The sequence below is a fragment of the Cuculus canorus genome, chromosome 7 (genome assembly GCF_017976375.1).
Source record: "Cuculus canorus isolate bCucCan1 chromosome 7, bCucCan1.pri, whole genome shotgun sequence".
Taxonomy (NCBI): Eukaryota; Metazoa; Chordata; class Aves; order Cuculiformes; family Cuculidae; genus Cuculus; species Cuculus canorus.
The window spans coordinates 20,365,089-20,388,452 of NC_071407.1; the positions used below are offsets into that span (position 1 = coordinate 20,365,089).

The following is a 23,364-nucleotide window of genomic DNA, read 5'->3' on the forward strand; positions in this document are numbered from 1 at the left end:
CCTGAAAAATAAAAATGACACCAGGTGACAGCAGGCTAGCACATGGCTCAGATCCAATTCATTTTCCACTTTGCAGACTCAGGGAATCGAAGTTGAAGGGAGGACTTAGAGGCCAGGCTGGCCACCAGGGCAGGCTGGAGGGGCAGAGGGAAGCATGGTGAAGAAAGAAATCATTGTGATCTCCTCTGCTCTTCTCCCAGAGCTGCCTCCCTGGTGGCTCTGCAGGGATCACTGCCCCTGCAGCATGGTCACTCTTGTGCTGCTGGCCCTGATTGGCAAATCAGCCATGCGCTTGTGGCATTTGGTTGGTGGTGGTCTGGGCACTAATGGAGACTCCTAGTAAAGCGACAACATAGGAGGGAGAAGAACTCCATGGTAGGAACAGGTGAACGTGTGTTATTGACATCGTTTGCGATTCAAAGTGCTCTACAGTGTCAGGAAAACATTTTCCCCTATTAAATAAACAATCTGCCAGACAGTTTCAGGCTCTGTCACTCCCCGTCAGTCTCCTCAGCAGCAGTGTGGCAGTTTCTGGCACACTTCCACCACTTTGATCTTACAAAAAAAAAAGCCTAGCACTGAAGGAGAGAAGGTGGCTATCCCTGAAAGGTGACAATTGTTTGCTAGCTTGCTCTGGTCAGCAGGAAGCCAGAGGGATGCTCCAGCAAAGGGGATGTATGTGGTCTGCAATGGATTCCAGGAGCAATATCTGGTCCCTGGCAGAGCCACACTACCGAGCCAGGGTGGCAGTACACAAAGAGAAAAGGGCTAGGCACCAACACGAACCGGCCTTCTCCATACCTCAGGGCTGACAAGGCTGCAGTAGCAGGAGCACAGAACGTAATTGCAACTCTGGCACTTCCTTTATACACGATCCCATGCTGCTGCCTGTGTTTCTATGCCCCGTCTCAGTAGACTCTTCAGGACAAGTGTTGGTGCATGCTTATGTTTGCCCAAGGCCTGGCACGGCAGAGCCCTTCTCCCGTGTCCACAGCTTGGCTGGGATCAAAGCCACAGTAGTGTCTCCAGGAGGCACTGCCTCTCAGTAATACCCACACCCAGAGCCAGGCAGGGTAGCAGAAGAGGTGAATATCCTTCGAGGGGACACAGAACGTCACGCTCAACAAGGCTTGTCCTCTTTAAAGGGATGTTGATGCAGCAGATGAAGTGGTTTTCTGCAAGGACACAGCAGCTTTTCAAAAGGTAGCAAATGCTTTCTCCAAGTTACTCAGTTACACGTTCCAAACTCCCAAACTACACAAATCTCCTGAGAAAATGCAAGTCAGTCAGAGAGAAATCTTGGAGCCACTTCAAACGTTTTGCCAATAATTCATGCAATGAGATTAAAAAAGCCATTTCTTCCTTTGCCAAGTACACAGAGACCAGAGTGTTCTCTATTGTGTAGGAACATCACAGCATGTAGCATTTGACAAGGAAAGGTCACTGGGGAGGGGCCACAACTCCTTTCTTAAGACGCTGCTACCAGTGTCCTTTGGAAAAACTGGTTTTACTCTGTAGAAAAAGCCATAATTGAATGCCCAGCTAACTAGGCTGAAATACCTGCCTGTGGTTTCTTTTAAAGACACTTTGTTGTAGGGTCTCTGGTCTTTAATCACCCTGGCCCCGGTCTTCTAGTGGTGTAAATCTGCAGATACCCATTGGTTTATCCTGTCTGAGTAGTACTCTACAGCCATGCTGCAGCAAGGGCAAGATACCAGGCAGCAGAAACAATCTGAGAGCAGATTGGGTTCAAAGGAGTCTCAGGGTATCATGTGCCTGATTCCCCTGGACTTCCTGGGACATACAGCATCCTTTTCAAGGGAGTGAGAAAGCTACTGAGAACTAACCCTTAGTCAGACAAAGCCGGACAGGGAAAAACAGACATTAGGAGCCACAAATAAATGACCATAAATCCAGTAATGCTTCCAAAGTGCTTTTTCATCCACACTGACGGATGGGTGAGGAACAAATTCCAGCCAGCCACAGTGTACCTTTCAGTATGTGTACCACTTCTCTTGTTTTCTAAGACAACAGCTGTGGCCCCGCAAAAATCCAGCCACAGTGAATGTGCAGGCTTCTACAAGACACAACACAAAGAACTTCTCTGGAAACACACAGAAAACCTCTGAAAACAGTTTGCTGAATTGAGCGGCAAGTTGATGTGACAGGATAGGCTTCAAAATACCATTGGAAATATTTGCCAAAACACCACTGTGGTGTAAGAACAGCTCATAAGACACAACAGAAACACAGATCCAAGATTCCCTCTCATTGTAATCAAAACGGAGCCATTTCATCATGACTGATTTCATTATGTCATCATCAATTTATCCCATGTGAAGTGAGAGATGACCCTCAACCCCAGGGGGTTTAGAAAATGTTACGGCAGAGTGAGGAGCATATTGGGGGGCTCTGGAAACACCACTAGAAGCTGTCTGTAGAAATCCCACGACAATCTCAGACATAGACCATCCTCACAGTGAGACACAATAGCAGGACAAAGCCAGGCTGCAGGCCTATTAGAGGATCTGTGGAAGTAAGAATGCAGGAAATACCAGGCTGTCCAGCCAGTGGTCTGTCTAAGCCCATAACCTGTCTCCAACAGAGACTGTAGTTCCGGAAAAAAAAAAGCAAACTCTGCAAGAGGCAATTATGTACCAAGGTACAAGTAACAAGACGTTCATTTAACTTCCTCCCAAGCAGGGCAGCTTTCAGCTGGCTCCTTCACAGAGTAAACCCCATCCCAGACTTGACTATCTTTAAAATTCAGAATTTCCTAATGAATCACCTTAAGCAGTCCATCTCTTTCTGTATTTTGCCAAGATCATAGCCCCATCAAATCATCATTGTGGAGTTTCATCACTAACAGTGCATCGGGTTGAAATGGAAAACAAAAAATACTTTTTTTCTGTCAGTGGTGACTTAATACTAATTCAATTTCAGTGGCTGCCAATCACTGCTTTCTAGAGAGGCCCTTGAAAGGCAACTTGTTTTGTTACTGCAGACAGAAGGCATTCTGGTAGTTGTTAAAGAGCTTCTAGGAAATGGCAGGAGAATTAGAAAACACTATTGCAATAGCAGGATGAGTTCCATTCGTGTGTGCCCTTGGAGGGAGAGCTTAGTGACTCTGGCTGACGGTATGATCCTGGGCACTCTGGGAAGGCCTGTTTGCTTCATAGCTGTGACCATGATTAACTGATGGAATTCGATCTCACTTACCTAATGAGCTGGGCTGATATACGGATGCCAATAAATCCCAGTAACTTCTCTGATAGTTACAGAAGAGCCACTTCCTCACCTAGATCAGCACAGGTTACACAACTGCTGTTTACACCAGCATCTGAGCACCGCGCCCACCACAGCTCATGCTGTCTCATCTTGGGACGTTACAGGAATGTCCAGTGGAAATACCTGTGATTATTTTCTAGGGGGCAGCTGCAATTCCTGCAAGACATAAAATAGACACTCCATTAAAAATGAGTTTTTTCATCTTTGTGAGGAAATTTCTTAGGATGTATTGGGATGGAAGATGACATTGCAGGACATTAATAAAACTTATAATGCGATGTCTCCTTTCTAGAGGTCATGAGTGGCAAAGCCCACCACGAAGCCAGTAAATTTGTTATGTTTATAGCATTTACTCATCACCACTAGCCAGCTAATTCTGAAGACAGAACACATCAAGAGTTTTGCTTGCTGGCAAAATAAAAAAGTATCAACATTAGCTTGTGACATGCTACAAAATGGTAAAGGGTCAGAGCTGGTGTAGAGCTTATGAAGTGGAGAGAAAAAGAGAAAAGCCCATGGAAACACCAGGAGTCCACCATTTTTTTGCATCTGTGGATAACAGGTGGCTGGACCAAGCAGACTGCACGACCTGCAGCGCACGTAGGGAAGGACTTGTACAACTCTTGGAAGGTACCATTTATTATTCATCTGGAAACATAGTTAATGCCAATGGGATTTGATCTCCTTCATAAATGTGAACAATTTTTACTTAGAGCAGTCAAGTGACCACTAGGGCTTCTTCATCCTGTGGGACTGCAGAGTATAGTTTTAAGCAGTTTTATTAACTTTAGTTTAAATCACTTCCAGTACTGATCCCCCTAAAGATCAAAGCTGTTCCATCATTTATAGCTGGCAGGCAGTAAAACCCTTACGTAAATCTGTAAGTCCCCTTGTTAAGTTTAACATTCATCACTTAACACCACTTAGCAGCCAACCAGGAGAGAGTGTGCCTGCCAGGCCCAGCCGGTCCCATCTGTATCTTTGTGTCAAGGATCCAAGGCTACATAAAAAGGAGTCAAAGGCTTTGTCTGATATCTGCTCCTCCAAAAGATATAGATGGGACATGGCCCTTGGAGAGTGCATCTTTTCTCCCCATTTCGTCTGTGCCCCCATGGTAACTATGTATGAATTCCTTAAGTTACTAGGAAATCTCAGAGAGCCACAACAAACATTTTGTGCCTAATGAGGCCTTCTTGGACCACAGTGTCATCAAACACTACCATGTCCTACTAATGAGCTTCACTCTGTGCAGTGTGGAGCTGCACAGAATTGAACTGTCCCCATAGGATGAGATGCCATGAACTGGCAGATTAAACTTTCCACTGGACCAGGGACAGTTGCAAGGCACTGGGATAGCATCCAACTTCATCTAAGTGGAGCAGGGATTGAGAACATGAATTTATAACCAGCAACCATCAATGAGGCGTAGGGAGCCATGTGTACAGCATACACTTGGGAAAGAAGACTGGGAACTAGAGAAGAGTTGATTCCACCTAATGTGGGGCAGGCAGGACATGAAACAGCCATACCCATCCACTAGAAAACAAGATGGGAAAATACAATGACAGGATCATCACAGCTTAAAAAAAATATAGGCAGAAAATAGAAACATCAAACTAACATTTGAAAGCAATGCTTCCCCTCCTTGGGTTTTGAAAATACACCCTATATAGCCAAAAATGTTTGGAAGGAGACCCATCAGCCCTAGGTAGGGGCCATAATAGCAAGGGGGTAAATGGCCCATCCCTAAGAGATGACAAGTCTGGAATGCAAACTGTGGTAGAAGGAGCAATGAAAGACAATGATGTTTACACAGTGTAGTAGCAGGAACTACACAAGATAACAAGACAAAAACTAGAAGATGGAAAGATGGGTACTAGAGAGAAGAAAACCACAGCCACCCGGCTTAACAGCTTCTGTTCCCCTTTGACTGGTACGAGTGCAATCTTTGCTATATGATGTGCCAAACCGTTTCTTTGGGAAACTATTTTTTCTAAAGTTTCCTCTTCTTTTTATTTCTCTCTTTTATTCCTCTCCTTCCTCTCTCTTGCTCCCCCCTCCCTCTAGGCAGAGATACGTTTCTCTCAGCTGCTTTTGTGCCTATGACTTTACTGCATGGGGGAAGTCAGTCCGGAAGGTCACCTCTTTCATCAAGTATTCTATTTGCATCCAAAATTGTATGTACATGAAAAATGTGGTCGTGTGTTGCACCTAGCTGCAGACGCAGATGAAATTCTGTGGAAAGCCTGATGCACACTAACCTTTGCAGATGGTGCAGCTATTGCTGAAAAATGGATTGCTTAATAAAGCATATCATCCGACATATTTGCTGCTTGGCTAGCCAAATAGAAGTTGTTTTTTGCACAAATTTCCTTGTCAAATTTGTCAATGTTCATGTCATTTTTGCTTTAGGTCACAGAGCAAGGTGCAAATTCTTGGCATCTTTACTAGTTGCCAGCCAATTTTGGCTATTTCTAACAATGAAGTGAATTTCTCTGAGGATAAGACACTCACTTTAAACAGAGGAAAGGAAAACAACAGGAAGTGGATATTTTTTTCTGGGATTTTGTGTGGTTGTTTTTTATCTTTTCTTTTTTTCTCTTTCTTTCTGAGGGATAACTTTTGCATCCTTTTACAGACCTTGTTAATTCATAGCGGAGAGAGGGAGGCCTTTTAGCTTGTTAAATAATTCATTTTATTTGACTACTTGGTGCAAGATGCACACAGACTTTTTGCATTGGCACACAGAAAATGTGTCCCCTTTGTGCAGGAAAACTCACAAGAGAAGAGAATTCCTTTGGCATTCTTGGATACGCAAGGCAGGAAATTCTCTGCTTTCAACTGTCTGCTGGAAGAGTTCTTTTTTTAAGCCTCACAGCCTCTAACACTAAAAAGCCACATAATATATCTGGTTTGTATGTTTTTCTACCTGTTCTACAGTCTTTGGCTCTGCCGACAGACACATTGTGTTCCCTCTTCAGAAGCACTGTTTTCAAGCTTATTCTCTTCCTCCTGGCTTTCAGACCTATTTGCTAGATGGTCCCTTCCCAGGCATAGTCATAGCAGGCAGCTGTATTCAGAAGCAAAAGCAAAGACTGCCAATACCGTATTTGCTATGATAACAATCTCAGACGGGGGAGGCTTTTAAAAGCACAGTATGCTCTTACTGCACTGCTATGAGGAAACAGTACCAATCCCAGGCACCGGGGTGCAGTCCACTGTGAACGCCACAGGGAACACCACCAGCTCCTGTAAGCAAATATGGTGCATGTGTGGAAGAGCTGGGGCCCAATTCAAGCCCTTCCTCCACCTCAGGGCATGGCCAAGTCATGTCACAGGAAAGACTCAGTGGCCCCTCAGACCTTACTCCTTCAATAGTACTGCATGCAGTGCTGGCAGCGTGCACTTTGAGGTACAGAGCTCCACATACAGCAATCCACCCCAATATACTAGAGTTTATCTGGCCCTGTACAAGGAGGGCAATTTAGATGTCAGACAATATTTATTTTGCATTTCTGTTTTTGTTCAGTACCTCAGTGGATACAGCGTTTTCCACTTACTAGTAACAGATGCATTCCTCTCTGAACTGTGCTATATTCCTGCAGCAATTTCACTTCTCTTTGGAGGATTAATTTCTCCCTGAATTCCTGCCCCCCATGCAAAGTCCTTTATCAAGTATAACCTTTTCTAAAGATGCACCGTTTGCCAAGTGCATCCTCCAGTGATCTATTCCTATAAAAAGGAGGACTTTGCTGCAGGACACGGGCATTTTATATAAGCCCATTTACCTCCCATACAGCCTGCCCCTTTACAAAGTACATTCTTCTGCAAGGAACATGTTGTTTACAAGGTTTATTTTGTTAGCAGGTGTATTCCCACTAGTAAGTTTTCCACTGCACCATTTTTTTTTAAAGGTCTTGTTTGGTAGCCAGATAGCCGAGACTGCCTGTGATAAAGCCAGCACAAGTGATTAATAGCAAAGTCTCTGCCATTTTATTATTAATAGCAGTGTGTTGACTCAATTAAATCCAGCCTGCTTTTTTTGGCAGGCCTTTGCAATTATACATATCATTATGGGCTGTGGCCCAAATGCATCCTGGGAGTAGACCAGAACTCCACATTAACTTTCTCTGGCTCTCTCTTTGCAGGTTGGCCACTGTAACATGTGGGCCATAACCAATCCAGGCTGCTTCAGGGATGGCAGGATAGAGAAAGAAGGACAAATGGCAGAGGTGGGGATCACACCTAGAAAGGGTATGCTCCCCCACAGCTATAACCAGCCTGGCAAGCAGATCTTGGATCCACCCCCCCACACTGAACCCCATAAACACAATGTAATGTGTCTGGACAGTACCTGTTACCGGCACGGCTGATTTTCCAGGACACTGAGGGGCGTGTTCAGTAAGCCCTTCCAAAACAGACTTGCACGCAGCTTGACCTGGCATGAAGAGGCATTGAACTGAGGTTCAAGCCTTTGTTTAGAGACAGGCTCGGGCAGCTTGTGTTGCATGGTGGTGAGAGACTCATCTCCTGGTAAAGCTGGAATACCCCAACTCAAAGTACCCTGAAGCATGCTGTAGGCATCCTTTAAGTGCTGCACACACTGCCCCTACCTTTTGAAATATTTCAACTAGTCTGCTAAAAGGAAAGCCAGTCATTGGGGTAAGGCATAAGACTATGACGGAGCCAAGTTATCTCAGCACTGACATGGATTCCAAGTGTCATAAAAGGTGAATCTTCTATTCATACAAAGTCATGGTGTGTTTTCTGTAGTCTCAAAACTCAAGAAATCCACGAGTCATTGAGCCCACTCGTCATTTGGGAGCGCCAAGCTTGAGTGCCTAAATGGTCAATGGGAAGATTCAGAGACAAAAGTAGGTTTCCTTACCTCAGCCTTTGAAGGAAGTCAGGTTCTGAAGACCCTGGACAGCTGGTAAAGTGAAGCACTTGTGGTTTTATCACAGCCTTTTGTGACAGCCCACCCATAAAATGATGCCCTGTTAATCATGGGAGAAAGCTCTTTTTGGATGTGATCTCGTTAGACTTGCATACACAACACCTAGCACAGTGAGAGGCTGATCTGAGTTTTATGCCTTGCCATCACTGGGTAACAAATCATAGTCATGAAGTGCTGGAGGAACAACCAGGTCTGGCCCCATGCAAAAGCAGCATATGTTGCCCAGCATCACTGACCGATCAATGTCCTTTGCAGACTGGGTGGGCTTCATCTTCCTGAAACCTGCTAACCAGAATTGGCAATTGCTGTTATATCTTTCAGTATGCATATGATCTATACCTCTTACTATGACTGCTGGATTTTTCTTCCCAAGACCACTGCTTTCTAAAACTGCAGATCTGGATTCTTCTCTCCAATGGAGCCTGGAAATATTCCACTTTCCTACAGGTGTCCAGGGCACCACTTCTCATCCTGCAGGATTAGAGGAGATCTCACCAGCCACAGCTGAAGCCCCACAAAAACCAGTAGATCCTGTTTCCCATTACCTCAACACAGGGAGCTTTGCAGCTGAAGGATCTTTCCAGCTTGCGCTACTTCATCTTCCAGAAGGCCATCAAGACAGGAGGGCACACTGTGCTCTCCATCCAAGCTTGGCCTGATTCCATCCATGTCATCCATCTGGTTTATTTGCTGGCATCAGACAATCCACAGCTGTAGGGCTCTTGCTAAACCAGGGTGGAAGAGTTCAAGCGCTTGGCCTATAATTTCCCAGTGCTTGCAATGCCTATGTGGAAATAATTCTGCGGTTGGACAAGGTAGTGCAGAGGAGTTCTGCTGTCTATATTTCCTTGTGCAGCTATCAGTAGTTGCAGAAAGACTTCAGTCATAGTCAGCTCCAGACATTGATGAAGCTAATACTTGCAGTGGATGTGTCCCACAGGTCTATAGATCTAACAGATCTGTGGAGGTCCTCAAGGAAAGTTCCCATCAGTCTGTGCAGATGCTTCGCTCCATAAGCCCCTCTTGGCTGTGCCAGACAAGGAACAGTCCAGCTGGCGCCCACAACTGAGCTTTCCCTTGTGGAGGGGGAGGACATATTGCTATTTCTACAAACCCAGATGGTGGGTGGCTTCCCACCATCACCTCCCTTGCTTCTTCCATCCCAAAGGGTGGATTTCCCAACCCAAGGCCAAGCTTTGACAGGAAAAGTCTCCGAACTCTCACCTCCCTTCCTGAGGGCCAAAGCAGAGCTCGTAAAGAATAAGTGCCTTCCTAAGCAACTTCAGCAACATCAGCAAACACTACCAGTGACGATGCTGAGTTCAAGTACTCTCGATGTACCCCACGGTTGCCCATATAACAGTGGGAAAAAGGAGACCAGGAGGATTGATACAGATACTTGGGAGTTTTGAATAATTGTGTTTATTCCCAGACAAAAGAGACTGCAGATCCCTGGCTGTGGCTTATAAGAATGCCACTCTTAGCAGCATATCTGTTTTGCCTGTGCCTATAGCCATAAGAATGACAAACACAACTCTAGTTGATGATTTTTGGAAATCTGCTTGAAGAAGACGCATCCTTCATGGACTAGGTGGACACAGCAGCCACATCCACACAATGACTAGACAATGGCACTTTGATTAAAAATGTTTAAAAACGTAGATGCTTGCTCTGTTCTTGTTTCAACAAGAATCTCATTCTCATTTTTAGATATATGGCACTGTCCACCTATGAAGTTAGGCAGAGGAAAGGGACTTTTTTGGCAGGTTATTAAAAGCAATAGTTAATTTTCTTCCAAACACACATGCTTTCCCCCACTGCCATATAAACCAAACTGACCCAAGTCTCAAACACAGGAGAATGGAACTCAAGCATTACTGTAGAGAACCCAGCCACAGTCCAGCACCCAAAATTTCATTATCTAGAGCAATATCACATCTCCTGCTCTAGACATGGCACTACTGACTTCCAGTGTGATGTCAGTAGTTTGCTCACTTCAAGGCCTTTTTATTTTAAAGGGCATAATAGACATTCAAAGAAGCCAAAGTTCTCAAGCCCACTATTAATAAACCAGAACGTTTATTACCTCAGTGACTAAGTCTGCCTTCCTCTGAGACTTCCCCTAACCTCAGGGAGAGCGACCACCAGAGAGGAGATGATCAAACATTTGCAAGGCCTGTCCCTGTCGCCCCAGGAACAGTTAGTGGGAACTGAGCTGTTATAGCTTCTCTGTTATCTGTTACGGCAGGAGCTTCCTTGCCTTGTGGCTGAAGCTGCGTTGTACCAATGACTCACAGAACATAACTAAACCATGTAAAATGTCATACTGTGTTTGCCATTAATAAGGTTTCAATTAATAATATGAATTTCCAAGAATACCCCGAGCTTGAAACTCAGCGCTGTGCTGCCTAGCAGAGCCAATCAGGGCACTCTCAGAGTCAAGCCACAATTAAGTAGTTCTGCTTTCCAGGAAAGATCACTCCTTGCTGTTGCGGTTGGAAAAACCTAGCCCCAGCACATATACAGACAGTACATTTACACAGGGGATAAGATCTGCTGTGACTTAGAGGATCCCGGGAAAGTTTTTGGATTGGGATAAGAAAGTTGTATTTCTAAATATCGCAAGACTTGATTCTGCTTATTTGCTAGTGTAAGTCACCAACGGATTGATCATCTGTCAAAGCAGGAAGGCCAGAAACAGAGCTGTGTGTAAGGAGAGCCATTGTCAAAATCAAATGCATCCAAAATCACAGGGACTATTGTGATGCCACCTGACACATCTTCCATCACATACGCAGTTTTAAAATACCCAGTGTACGCACACTATATTTTTCCCTGTTCTCAGCACAAGTATATGGGAAACCACAGACAGATTTAGTCTTGCATCAAACACACATCAGCCTTTCTGAAGGCAGATCTAAAAAGCATGAGGACGTGGCCCAGGCCTTGTGTACACCTCTCACACACATCAAGGTAAAAACAAGGAAAGCATTGCCACCTACCAAGACCCTGCACCCTCTGCTTCCTGCATACAGCTCACCTTACCTGGAGGAAAATATTCCTCTCTCTGGTATGCAAACAAAGCCACTAAGTATGCCTAAGGGCACCCTCTCTGACAGACATACAGAGCAAGGCATCCTCCTTATTCTGCATCACTTATGCAACCCCTTCTCTATGCCTATAGTCATACATAGTCTCTCATCTGTACACATCTATGTCCATCCAAAACATACCACCCTCTCAGAAAGCAGGCATGCAGACACATGCTCACGTACACACACCACCCCCTTGAGGAGCTCCAGGTATTGAGAGGTAATCCTCCCAGCTCAGAGAGCTTAGTGAATGGAATAATTAATTTTCTGATGATCATGAATATCACAAAAGCAGCCACACATTTCCAGCCAGCATCCATGCAATACGGATATTTGGATTCACCCATGCCCAGCTCCTGCTCTCAGCAGAGTTGACAGCAGCTTGACTGCTGCCTGTAGCCCTCTCCTCCTTACCACCAGAGACAGAGACTTCGCCAGCTCCCATCCCTCAACCTACAGCTCCCCACCTACTACTGTACTCTCCAGGGTAGGGTAGAGAATTGCACAAGCAGCATCAGACTGCTCCATCCTGACAAGTTGTCCCTGGTGGAGAATTAAGGGCAAGTCCCTGATGCAAGGACACTTGTTGTCTAGGCTACAAACTGAACTTCTGTCAGACTTCAGTTTCCTCCCATCCTGGCTTAGGTCAATTTGTTCTCCTTCATCTTATTAAGAGGGGTTAAAACGCTTGTGGAACTACAGATCCTAATCCTAGAGGAGAGAGGAAGAGGGAGCTTAGAGAAGGACAGGGGATACTAGTCAGAGTGGTATTCTTAGACAGCAGTTCAAATTGTACCCAAAACTGATACCCAGTTACAGAGCTATGATGCTCCTAAAGGCTAAGATATACAGCTATTTGCTTCTGTGCAAATGTTCAGCCAGATTTCCTTTTTTTTAGCCAGACAAAACTGGAAAGAATGAGCTTACGGTGCTGGAGATCCGAGTCCCACTCCCAGGTTTACATCTGATCAGGGACAAGTCACCTCTGTTCCATAATCATAAGATTAATGCAGAAATACTTGGCTTGACTGTTTTGCCTGTAAGAGCCTCAGACCACAAGATCACCAAGAACTCTGTTCAAGAGCTGGACCAAGACAGCACTAGTTGCCCTGTAATAAAAGGATCCTTTGCTGCTATCGTACAAGCATTTGTGGCTGGAGACTCACAAGTATGGTCATTTGCACATTGCCCATGTTATCTATGTTCTTTGCATGGTGCCACATATGTCACATCAGCAGTCTCTGCACACATCCCCACCTTTTAAGTGCTTTTATCTTGGAATTCATGTTAGGAGAGAAAATACCTGGCACAACTCTTTCCAGAAGACCTGAGGCCAGGAACTTCACTCTTAGAATGGACTTTGCTAAGGATTTTTGTAAGAGTTCCAGTCTGAGTCAAACTTCAGTGTGAAGTTTGCATAGATTGAGTTCTATTAACCTTCAGTTCTAATCCTCCCCAGTACACTTGGATCTTTGAATTTTTTTATCCACAGTCATGACACTTAGAAATATCACTTGCCTTTTATTTAACTCTCTTTCATGTGTATGAGAAATCTCTTAATCTTCCTCTCCTTTTCTCTAAGAGAAGCTAGGAAAAGAACTTGGGGGAAATATCTTACTGTAAAATTGAGGCTTACAAGTAAAAGCAGAGTCATGTAATGAAAAATTAAAGGTCCTTAAGTCATGCTGAATTTGCTTTTTTGGCTCCTGGGGTTGTTGTCCATCCACAAGAGCACAATATGTTGCTATTTATATTTGCTATTAAGTTCCACAAAAGAGAGAAAGGATTGTTATGTAAGTCATTGCCCTAGTCCAGAGTACATCGGGAAATTCCCATGGATACACACAATGCAGAAGCAAAGACATCTAGCTTCCTGCCTAGCAAAAGATACATCTAGCTTTTCAAAGTGACATACCAATATGATGAGGAGTTAGTCAAAACCCTGGATTACATGTGGGTTCTAACTGCACTTTCTTCATGCTAACGTAACTTCCCAGTCTTGCATGAATGGGTTGAATCTGCTCTGTCCAAGACCCTGGAATTAAAGAAAAAACCAAACAAAACCACACCACAGGTGGAGTTTCAAGAGAACCAAGAGGACTTACGAGCGTAAGTCAGTGAGATGTGTGCTCCTAAGTACCACTCTAAGAGTAAAATAAAAGGCAGAGCGTATATAAGGCTGCTAAGCAAAATTATTTTTTCCACCTCCTGTTTATTCTTTTGTTTCACCACAGAACATTGGTTTCACATTCCTGCGTCTTTCAGAATCATATATACACAGACACACATATTTCATATGCAGGCAAATATATATACGCAGACCTAGCCATGGGAGTGTGTTTATACGTGTAAAGCAACTGGGTATTTACAAGCTGTTTCTAAGGTTATAATATACATTGCTATTATGAACTGCTTCATTAACCTGTCAATCAGACTGTTTTCTCTCTCTCACTCCTCTTCCGTGTTACTCTGTGTTTTGAAAGTGAAGTGTGTGTGTGTGTGTCAAGTGTATTATTTCAGAGAGTGCAGACACGCAGACACACATGGACGCACGCCCAGAAATTAATATGGTTTCATTGCTGCCTCCCCGGGAGCTTGGCTCCGGCCTATCCTCTGGACTTTGCTAGCCACGGAAATGCCTCACACAGTCATTTATCACCCAGTCCCTGGCCCGGCCAGTGGCACCAGAGTCCGGGTGTTAATTCCCCAGGCAGCCTGGCTGCTGCACCAGAGGAGGGGCCTATCTGCAGCGTGTTTGCAGTTTGGAAGGACTGCTGATGGGCTAGTCCCCGACAAACCCCAAAACTGCTGATGTGCTGAAAGCAGCTGACACTGATGGATCTGCTTGCATCTTGCCTTTCAGTCCAGCTGCAAGAGAAGAGAGAGAGGAAGAGAAACAAAGGCAGAGATTAACTCTTTTGTCACAGAGCTCTGCAGTTTTACAAGGCAAGATAAAGCTGCTGTCCAGGTTGGGTGCAGATGGGACCAGCTCAGCACAGTCTGTCTGATTCTCTATGGAGTCCAATCCAGGAGGAAAAAAAAAAAGGCTGAATGGCACAATGATTTACTGACAGGGCCAGTGCTGCCTAACTGAGCCTTTTAACTTGCCTTGCAGTTGCAACCACAGCCAGGGAGCCCAGCAGGGATATCTGGACGTAGTCCTGGGCCATTGGCTCTGGGTAGCCCTGCTTGAGCAAGAGGGTTGGACAAGATGACCTACAGAGGTCCCTTCCCACCTCAGCCATTCTGCAATCCTATCCTTCTCCCAGACCTTCACATCAGCCGTTAAACCAGCAATGCTGCACTCACCCAGACTGCTTTAAGCACACCTTAGGTACACCCAGACAAGTCCACCCTGTCAGATTAACACACGCAGTGCAGACCCTTGAGGCATGACATGTGCTGCTCAGCCAGCAAGGGACACTCCTCTGGATGCAGACTCAATAGCTACAGACATCCAGGTGGATTCATACATTCCTGTGTATGAAAATCATGAAGGGGATTTTGTTTGTGTGTGATGCCAGGCATCAGACTCTGCAAACCAGGTCTCAAGCTGCCATTTGTGTACCTCTTCATGAGAGTCAGTCAGAATGTTTTAATATAATTTTATTTACTCAAACTAAGTTTGGTTTGAGCTATTTGGAGTGCTGGATTCACTTGGATCAAGTTTTTCTTGAGAATATTGCAGTTCCAAGGGGCTCAGGTGTGAACACACAGTCTGCATTTTGATGTCATTCAGCTGCACAAGAAGCGTTTGGAAGTTTTCCCTCTCCTCTTGCTATGCTAGAAAGAAAGTGCAGCAGTTGTCAAAGCGAAGGACCGCCTCCTTCCAGACCTCTTCTCTGCAATGGTATGAGAATTCAGGGTCCTCTTGTACCTGTGACATTGTGAGTACTAAGCTCACCCCCTCTCTTTCGGTGCACAGCTGTACTTAGTACTGACAAAGTCACAGGTACAAGAGGACCCTGAATTCTCATTTGCCTCAGCTGTAAGAACAGATGCCCTCAGAAAGGCAGACTGCTCTACATTAATCCTGAGCACACAAGAAGATACCTCCATGAATACTACTAGCAAAAGAGTAACAACAATAATATCAGTGCTAACTGTTATTAGTAAAAATATTCTTCTACCTATGGAGAAACTCATTTCAGTTGTAACTGTTATTTTCATTGATCTAGTGGAGGATAATTTTTCTAGGTTTCCCTTAAAAAAAAAAATCCTAAATCCATACAATCATTTTCCAGTTTCAAAAGAAACCTCCAGGTAGGATCTTTTTTTAAAAAAAAAGTTAAGTTTTTTTTAATCAATAAAGAGAGACAACCTGTGCAACTAAAAAGCCATTTTCCCTTTGGGAAACACTGTCAAGTTCTAACACTGCATAGCTCTAATTCTTGCCAGGATTTTCCAGGCTTTGTTTGTCCTGCATTTGTGTTGCACAGTTCACAAGTATTCCCAGCAGCTTCAGGCAAACAAGTCACTGAGTAAATTATAAATTGGTATAAATAAAGTGGGCAGGAGCCAGCCCCAGCTGAACATGGAGGATGTTTTGGGGTTTCTGTCAGGAATGGGGCCTTGTACGGCCAAGCCCCACACAGCATTACAAACAGAGAGAAAAAACCTGTCAGATCCATCCATCATAAAGCACATCAATAAAGACAAGTACATTACACTTGGACATGGACACACTCTGAAACACAAACACGTCACCATAGCGAAAACTCCTGCTCTCACATACAGTCCACTGATCATGCAATCCTTCCTGAAATATAAACAAGATATCCAAGCCAATGAACAGAAAATGGGGGCTGGAGAGAGATAGTCTTGAGATTTTTATCATTTTTTTTTCTAATTTCTAGAGAAAAAAGGGCCTTCTTAAAAAAAAATTTAAAAACCCACCCAAGCAAACACAAATATTTCCTGAGGAAATCTTGACATGATTTTTGCCCCATATTTTCAAGTTTTGTCTATTGTCCCACATTTCCTTTTAATAAAAAATTCTTAAAGCTAAAACAAACTCCCAGAGTCCGAAAGGGGCTTGTAGAATACTGTTCATGTCTAAAGGATGATTTAAAATGAAACCTGAAACAGAGGACCTGCTCTAAATGCTGAAAACAACTTTGAAATGTGAAAGTTTCCCACCCCACACATATAATAAAAATGTCACCATGTCAAATGCAGACAGTCTAGGAAACAAACCTAGTCACAGCCATCTCGTCACAGGTCCTTAATAAAATCTTGGTCTAAAATCTATCCACAATACACCATCTGACACACTGAGATGAAATATGGTGTGTGCTCTTGGCATCTAACACTCTGATGAACCGTTTGTGAAATCTCTGCAGAATTTCACATTCTCAGTAGCACACTTTTCTAGGGGAATGATTTTCAACTTTAATTTTATCTGTGGACTCAAAAAAAATCAGCCTCTGAAGGCCTTCAAAAACCATCTGTAAATTGCTGTACAGCTGGTTGGAACTTGCATTTCTTGATAACTTTTGCAGACTCAGTTAGGAAGAGCCCAAGGTCCTCAGGGGGTCCTATGGATCCTACAAATGATATTTGCTGCTGTAAGGAGGGGCCACACAGACTGCTTGAATCGCAGTCGCGGAGGTTTCCAGTGCCAGGGTTAGCCAGCCCTGGCTATAAACACCTCTGAACAAAACCTGTCTCCCTCTCCATCTTAGAGTGCTGACAGTGCTGAGAGGTACTTAAGCAGGACACTTGAGCAAGCGCCTGCTTTCAAGCACCTGAGGAGTGCTAGTGGAGCAGTGAATTCCTCATGTGCTGCAGGCTGGGCAAGCGCGTGAGCTGTGCATAAGTGGAGCACTAAGCAGCCCCTGCCAAGCTGCTCCTGCCAGCAAGTGTGCTCAGCCGCTGGAGCCCCACGCCCAGGGAGGGCACATGGACAGGAGGAGACTTGTTCTCCAGCCCATGCACCCACCTCAGTGCCTTCCACTCCCAGCAAGACCACAAGGGCCCATTTATTCTAAGATATGAAATTTGTGTTGTTTCTTTATTGCACTTTAATGAAACCCTGTTTATTCTAGGCTTTTAATTCTTTCCATCTATTATGTTTAGACAACTCATTAACAATCATTTGTTATCATTAGACTTCAATTTTAAGCTCCTTTTCCCAGTGGAGGCAATGCGGTGCTTTTAAACATATTTGCATCATAAACAATTTCAGGGTCCCGTGTGCCATCTATTGCCCTGGTCTTTCCTCCCTTCCACTTACCCAGAACAGAAAGTGCCAAAAGAGACTTGCTGGGATTTTGGCTGAATCTAGGGTGATGCACATTTCCCCTGGGCCTGCAGCCATGGAGGTTTCTGCATCAGGACAGCAGCCTGGTGCATTAATAGCAAACTCTTGAAATCCCAGGTCGTATAATGGTGAGCTGCTCTTTCCACTGGGATTAATGACTACATTTTGCAGCTGAATTCATTAGGGCCTGTTAAAGATAGCGTGCTAGCCTGGGATAATGCGTGGGCCTCATTCTGCTCATTTATAGTTGTTCAGCTCCACTGGATTTAGTGAAGTCATTCCTGATTTGCAGCAGGGTCTCTCGTGTGCATGCTAGATAAGCAGTACGTCACACTTTGCATTCATTGACAGCTCCCAGAGGGCAAAAATCTGAACCCTGTTATGTCGTGCAAATCCAGATCAACATTCACTGAGGCTGCAAGACATCCCTGGGATATGAAGTGGCATCAGTGTATATGGAGTGTGGCCTGAATCATGAAACATGCTGTAGTGGAAGGCAGGTCCCTTAAGTCGTACTTGCTTTTCTCCTCCCATTTTTTTCTAAGTTTTGCTCAGTGCTGTATTTGTCTTATGCTGCTCATCACCAGCCACAACCAGTGAAATAAAGAAAAAAGAAACCATTATCCTTGAATCTTTTTACGTATATTTTGATCTCCAAAATCTCATTCCAAATTATGCTCAAAAAATGTTGGACGTGCCAATCATGTCCAATCTTTCCCACATCACACTGAGCAACCCACTGACACATCTGTTTGGAAGTTGCTATATTGTTAGTGACATTACTAGATCATCTCTGTCAGTGTCAAGTCTTGTGCTACTTCTAGTGCATTGCCATTGTTGTCATGATAACCTGGGATGTGACTTTTAAAGCCCATCTGGTGGTGTGATCCAAGTCCAGTAAGAAGACAGGAACGCATATTTTGAAGCTATTGTGTTTCACTACAATTCCTGCACTCTTGAATGGCAGTCCAAAAGAAAACTGCTGCCAAAAGGCCTCAGTTCTACATAGCTCTAAGTTTCTGCTCAATTTTAAAGACTTCAGCGGCCATTCACAGGCCTTTCACTCGTCCAAAAGCCCCTCCACACCGGCTGCACAGCAGCCATTGCATGCAGTCAATTTTTTCTGGCTAGAGTACACATACACGGCAACAGCAGACTGGGCCACTCCGCCTCTTATAGGTTTCTATGCGGATGCCTGTAGCTTAAACGAAGGTGGAAGAACTCCTTACAAAGTATTGTGGGCTTTTCATAGAGTTTTTACATCTCTAATGAATTTCACAGCCTGTGCTAGAGATAATGATAATCCCAACTGCAAGGCTCCACCCTACATGCTAAATAAATTCTTGTAATTTTCTATCATTCCCATTGTTATTCTGATCCAATTAGAGTCATTACAATTAAGTGAAAAGTCATGATTGGCTAATTGGATTTGGGATGGCAGAACACCCACCATAGGCCAGGTTTAATTTAGGTTTCCTTAAAATTTCTAAAGCAATTGGCAGGATAGAAGAGGCAAGCTCCATCCTTGGTTAACTCCAGCTCAGAGAAGAGGGATTAGTTAGTTGATGAGTGAGCTTCCCGCTGCCTTCTGTCTATGGAGCTTTCCAATTCCAATGCCTGCATCAGAGTCTTTCTTTTTTTGGAATCTACCTCCCATCCTTTGCAGATCTCCCACGTGCCCCTTCTAAGCCTCTAGTATGACCCTGCATCGTTCATCACAACTCTTGCTTTCTCTAAATATCAGTGCAGCCCCTTCCCCAGAAACATGATCTCCCACGGTTTTGAGGGGTACTTCTGTGCAAGTCGTGTACATGATTGAACCCGAGTCCCGGAAGCAAGACATGATTGAAACTCCTCTGAAGTCAAGTGGAAGTTTTACCACTGTGGCTGACGAGGTTCAGCTCATGAAAAGCTTTAAACACTTGTCCAAACATTGTCTGACCAACTGCTCCCAAGTTCCCTAGATGCAGATCCCTGGACCTCAAATCATGCAGTGAGGTAAATATGATAAAAGGTCAGTTTCCATCAGTATTTGGAAGAAACTAGAGGCCTACCTGTGATGTTTCCAATATGAACCACTCAAAAATAGTGCATTGTATCTGTTAAAATCAGAAAGTTCACTGAAAGTCATTAAAATATTTTATAATATCATGGATTCTGAGTACTTTCTGAATTTTAAGCTTCTAATAAGTTCTCAGGCTATTTATTCTGATTTAATATTTAATTCATCTTGGACACAGAAACATTGAAAAGATAAACTAAAAGGACAGCTGAGACTGTCATATGCTTACCTGATTCTAAGAGATGGGAGTTTCAGAAACTCAGTAGTTTTCAAGAAATCTGTAACAAAAACAGAAGACTTACCAACACTGCCACCCAAATGCACAATAAGCCTCTTGAGCAAGGTCAAGCAATAATCAAGAAATGTATCCTAGCAGATATTAACAAAAGTAAACAATAGTTGAGACAGAACTTAGATTCCCAGTTTCAGGACACTGAAAATACCTTCTTATTTTTTGGTTTGGCTCTTTTTTTTTAAAAAAAAAAAAAAAGCACGACCGAGTATTTAGAAAATCTCAGCTATTTCCAATCTTGCACCCAAAATGCAAGATCACTGGGTATGTAACAGGCCCAGCTATTAATATTTGTAAATATTTGCAATACATCAAATGCTGGTAAGAAGAATCACTTGAACCATTGCCTGGCATACCTCTGCTCCTATGGAAATAGAAGAGATAAAGAGGAGTCGCTGAAGAAACAAACCTTTTGTCTTCTACTTGTTGCATTTTAAAAAAAATATATATTTTTTTTTACTTTTTTTTTTTTGACAGCTGTGGTGGAAATATGCTCCCTGTCCCACTATTTCTACCCACCCTGACGATTTTTCAAGGCTTATCTCAGCTGAGTCCTTTTTTTGGTAAGCCTGGCCCTTCCATCCAAGAATGTTGCTACCGAAAAATATTCAACATCTTCGCTGCTTTAACACAAATGCCTAACACTTGCTTCCTTCCCTGTGGTCTTGCCAATATTGGACCACAAGCCAGAAATCGCCAGGACCAAGTTCCCAGCTTCTCCTGATCTTGGCATTGACTGCCTTTCAGAATCTGGCCCCCGAGGCTTCACAGTTGGCTCTTGAAAAGAAAAATGGCCCCTCCTTAAAATCACAGTCCATGCAAGTGTGTGTCTTCCATTAAAATTAACATGCTGGACAGCAGATGGGACAAACACATGCTAGAAGACAGATCCTTATGTGGTTACACCAGCATCATCTGCAGACTTGAGGGAACAAGGGCAAACAATTGAAGTAGAGCAATTTACATGAGCAGTAGGTCTGCCCTCCTGCTGGCTAACAGTAACAGTTTGGATTTTCAGGCAGGGGGAGAGAGGGAAAAATGAATATCTTTATACCGATTTTCAGCCCACTACAAAGCCTTTCTGAGAGGACCCATGCTGTGATACTTTATATCCAATTCAGAGACATTTAAGAAAAATAAAAACAAAAACAAAACCACACCACTACATTGTTTTGCTAAGCAACAGGCCAACAGACTCCCTAACCACCTTTGGAGAGCCACACTTCCCCCAGGGATATAGAGGTGATTTAATTTTTCCCTCTCAGCTCCCAGTACCTGATTTACATCTCCTAAAATACCTGCGTACAGTGAAAATAGCTATGAGTGCAATCCCATGGAAGCTTCCAGCAGCATCCTGCAGAATAGCAAAGCACACAGTGTTCAGATAGTGCACAGAAGAGGGGTGCATGACACTTCATAAATGAAGCGCATCCTCCCTGGAAAGTCTTGACCTCTTTGAATTGAAGACCTAGATCCTGAACTAAACTTTTTCCCCCTTGCCCAACTGTCCCCTTGATTCTTGGCCTCATTGATGTGAGGACACTCACTCCCTCCTACTATTTCTCTTTCATAGCTTTTATCTGGTCACCCTTAAGGCCAGAAGGGCTGTGCAATTTTGTGGTTTTACCAGTCTTCCTTCTCTCCACAAGTTTTCACACATCCTTCTCTTTGGGATACAATGTCTTCAGTTCCTTCCACTCGAGTTATGCATGAACACTGTCCACTTATTTCTTTGTGTTTTTCAAAGGAAATTGGCACTTAACTTCCCTAGGATGCTATGAAAATTCCAGCTGGACAGTCAGAGTAGCAGGGAAAATTTGCATAGATAGTCAGATCTAAGAGACACTCTTGGATTTGTGACAACAGTGAATTCAGAGTAAGCACCTCCACTTTTGGATCCTCCAGCAAGTGTAGCACAAAGATTTCTGTGCTCCCAGGTCAAATGTGTCTCCTTCATGGACAAGCTCTCTGGACACATCTGGCATGTTATCAAATTAATTTTCATTGAGCTTGATCCAGTGTTCATCAAAGTCAATAGTGACATTTCCTGGGTCATGCCAGAGGTCCACTAATGTTCCATACCTTCCCATATGTAATCATTTAATTACCTCCCACTAATTACCTCTGCAGGGAGCTTTAAGATGTTCAGCCTGCAACATCTTTTCCTGGCACTCCCTAGATCAAGTCTTTGCCCAGGAAAAGGGGACTGGCCTGACCTATTTCATAGGAAGGGTTCCGCAGACCCCTCACTGACCCACAAGAGACTCAACAGTGAGCAAGGCGGAAAATATATTTATCATTACTTCTCTGGATCGGGATATATTTCCTGAAGGACTCTTTGGGGCGGGGAACTCTCGCCACATCTATGGGTACCTGCAAGCATATCTGTTCCTGTGGCCAAAGGTTAAAGAGAACGGACCCTAAAGGTCGATGAGGACTGCTACTCTAAAAAACAATAAAGCTCTCAGCTGAACTTCAAGGAAGAGGCAAAAGCAAATGATCAGAAAGAACGAGAAAGCAACAGAGACAGAGATAAAGAGAAAAAACCAAGGGGAAGATGATTTTCTATCAACAAAACAGCAGGGACAAATTCTAGTTCATCTCATCGGAAACAACTCCTTCATGTGCAAACACCGCCTGGAGCCAGCACTAATCTCCCAGATTAAAGCCTTTTAATAGCAATTAGTCCTCTCTGCACTAACCCACTGGACACTCCGCTGCATATTTGGGAAAGGGGGGAGGCTGGAGGGAGTGTCACCAACAGTTTAACTCATAAGTGCCCTGATGAGTGTGAATGCTTGCCTTCCACAAACAGATTCATGCATAGGCCAGGAAACCTCGACAGTGAAACTTGTTTGGATTGCAGCAGAGAATGGAACTGTAACAGCTATATCTGGGTGCTGCATATTAAATACTCAGGTGAGTTGGATCAAGCCCAGATCCAGGAGGCAGAATTTCAGAATGGCAACATGGAAAGCAAGAAGCATTAGTCAGCTACAATCAGAAGCACTGACCTACCACCAGCTCCAAGGGCTATCCCAGCTGGTAGCAAGAGACCGCCACAGGCAACAAGATGTCCTTAGAGCTACCTTCATGCTACCAGCCTGCTGAAGCTGTCTTGGTACTGCTCTTCCCCAGGACACCTTTCATAATCCTTGGAGAAGAGAAGGAGAGCTTTTTTTATTATTATTTTTAGTTGGTTCATCTCTGTATTCTGTCTAAGGCCTTGTGTGACCTCTCTATGAATGTTTACAGAAAACATGAGCTGGTGCCCCATCTGAGTCTGGCAGAGGGAGCAGCTCCCACCTCCTGCACAGGGTAGGAGGGAGCCAGATCGCTACACCAAGAAACCCAGGTCCTACAGAAGGGACCTCTGATTGCATACCAGCCCCCACTAACAAAATAAAAAGC

At 44.0% G+C, this 23,364-nt stretch overlaps 1 long non-coding RNA gene across 6 annotated transcripts in view; it reads right to left on the reverse strand.

Annotated features, from left to right (window-relative positions):
• Positions 1 to 23,364, reverse strand: part of LOC128852729 (uncharacterized) — a 106,620-nt gene that overhangs the window by 33,324 nt on the left and 49,932 nt on the right. For 5 of the 6 annotated variants that reach the window (XR_008450745.1, XR_008450747.1, XR_008450742.1 and 2 more), the window contains 2 exons: positions 19,891 to 19,939; positions 3,220 to 3,444 (listed from right to left, as the gene is read on the reverse strand). This is a non-coding gene — a long non-coding RNA (uncharacterized LOC128852729). The remainder of the gene's footprint in view (positions 1 to 3,219; positions 3,445 to 19,890; positions 19,940 to 23,364) is intronic. The other variant, XR_008450744.1, reaches the window with a different exon arrangement.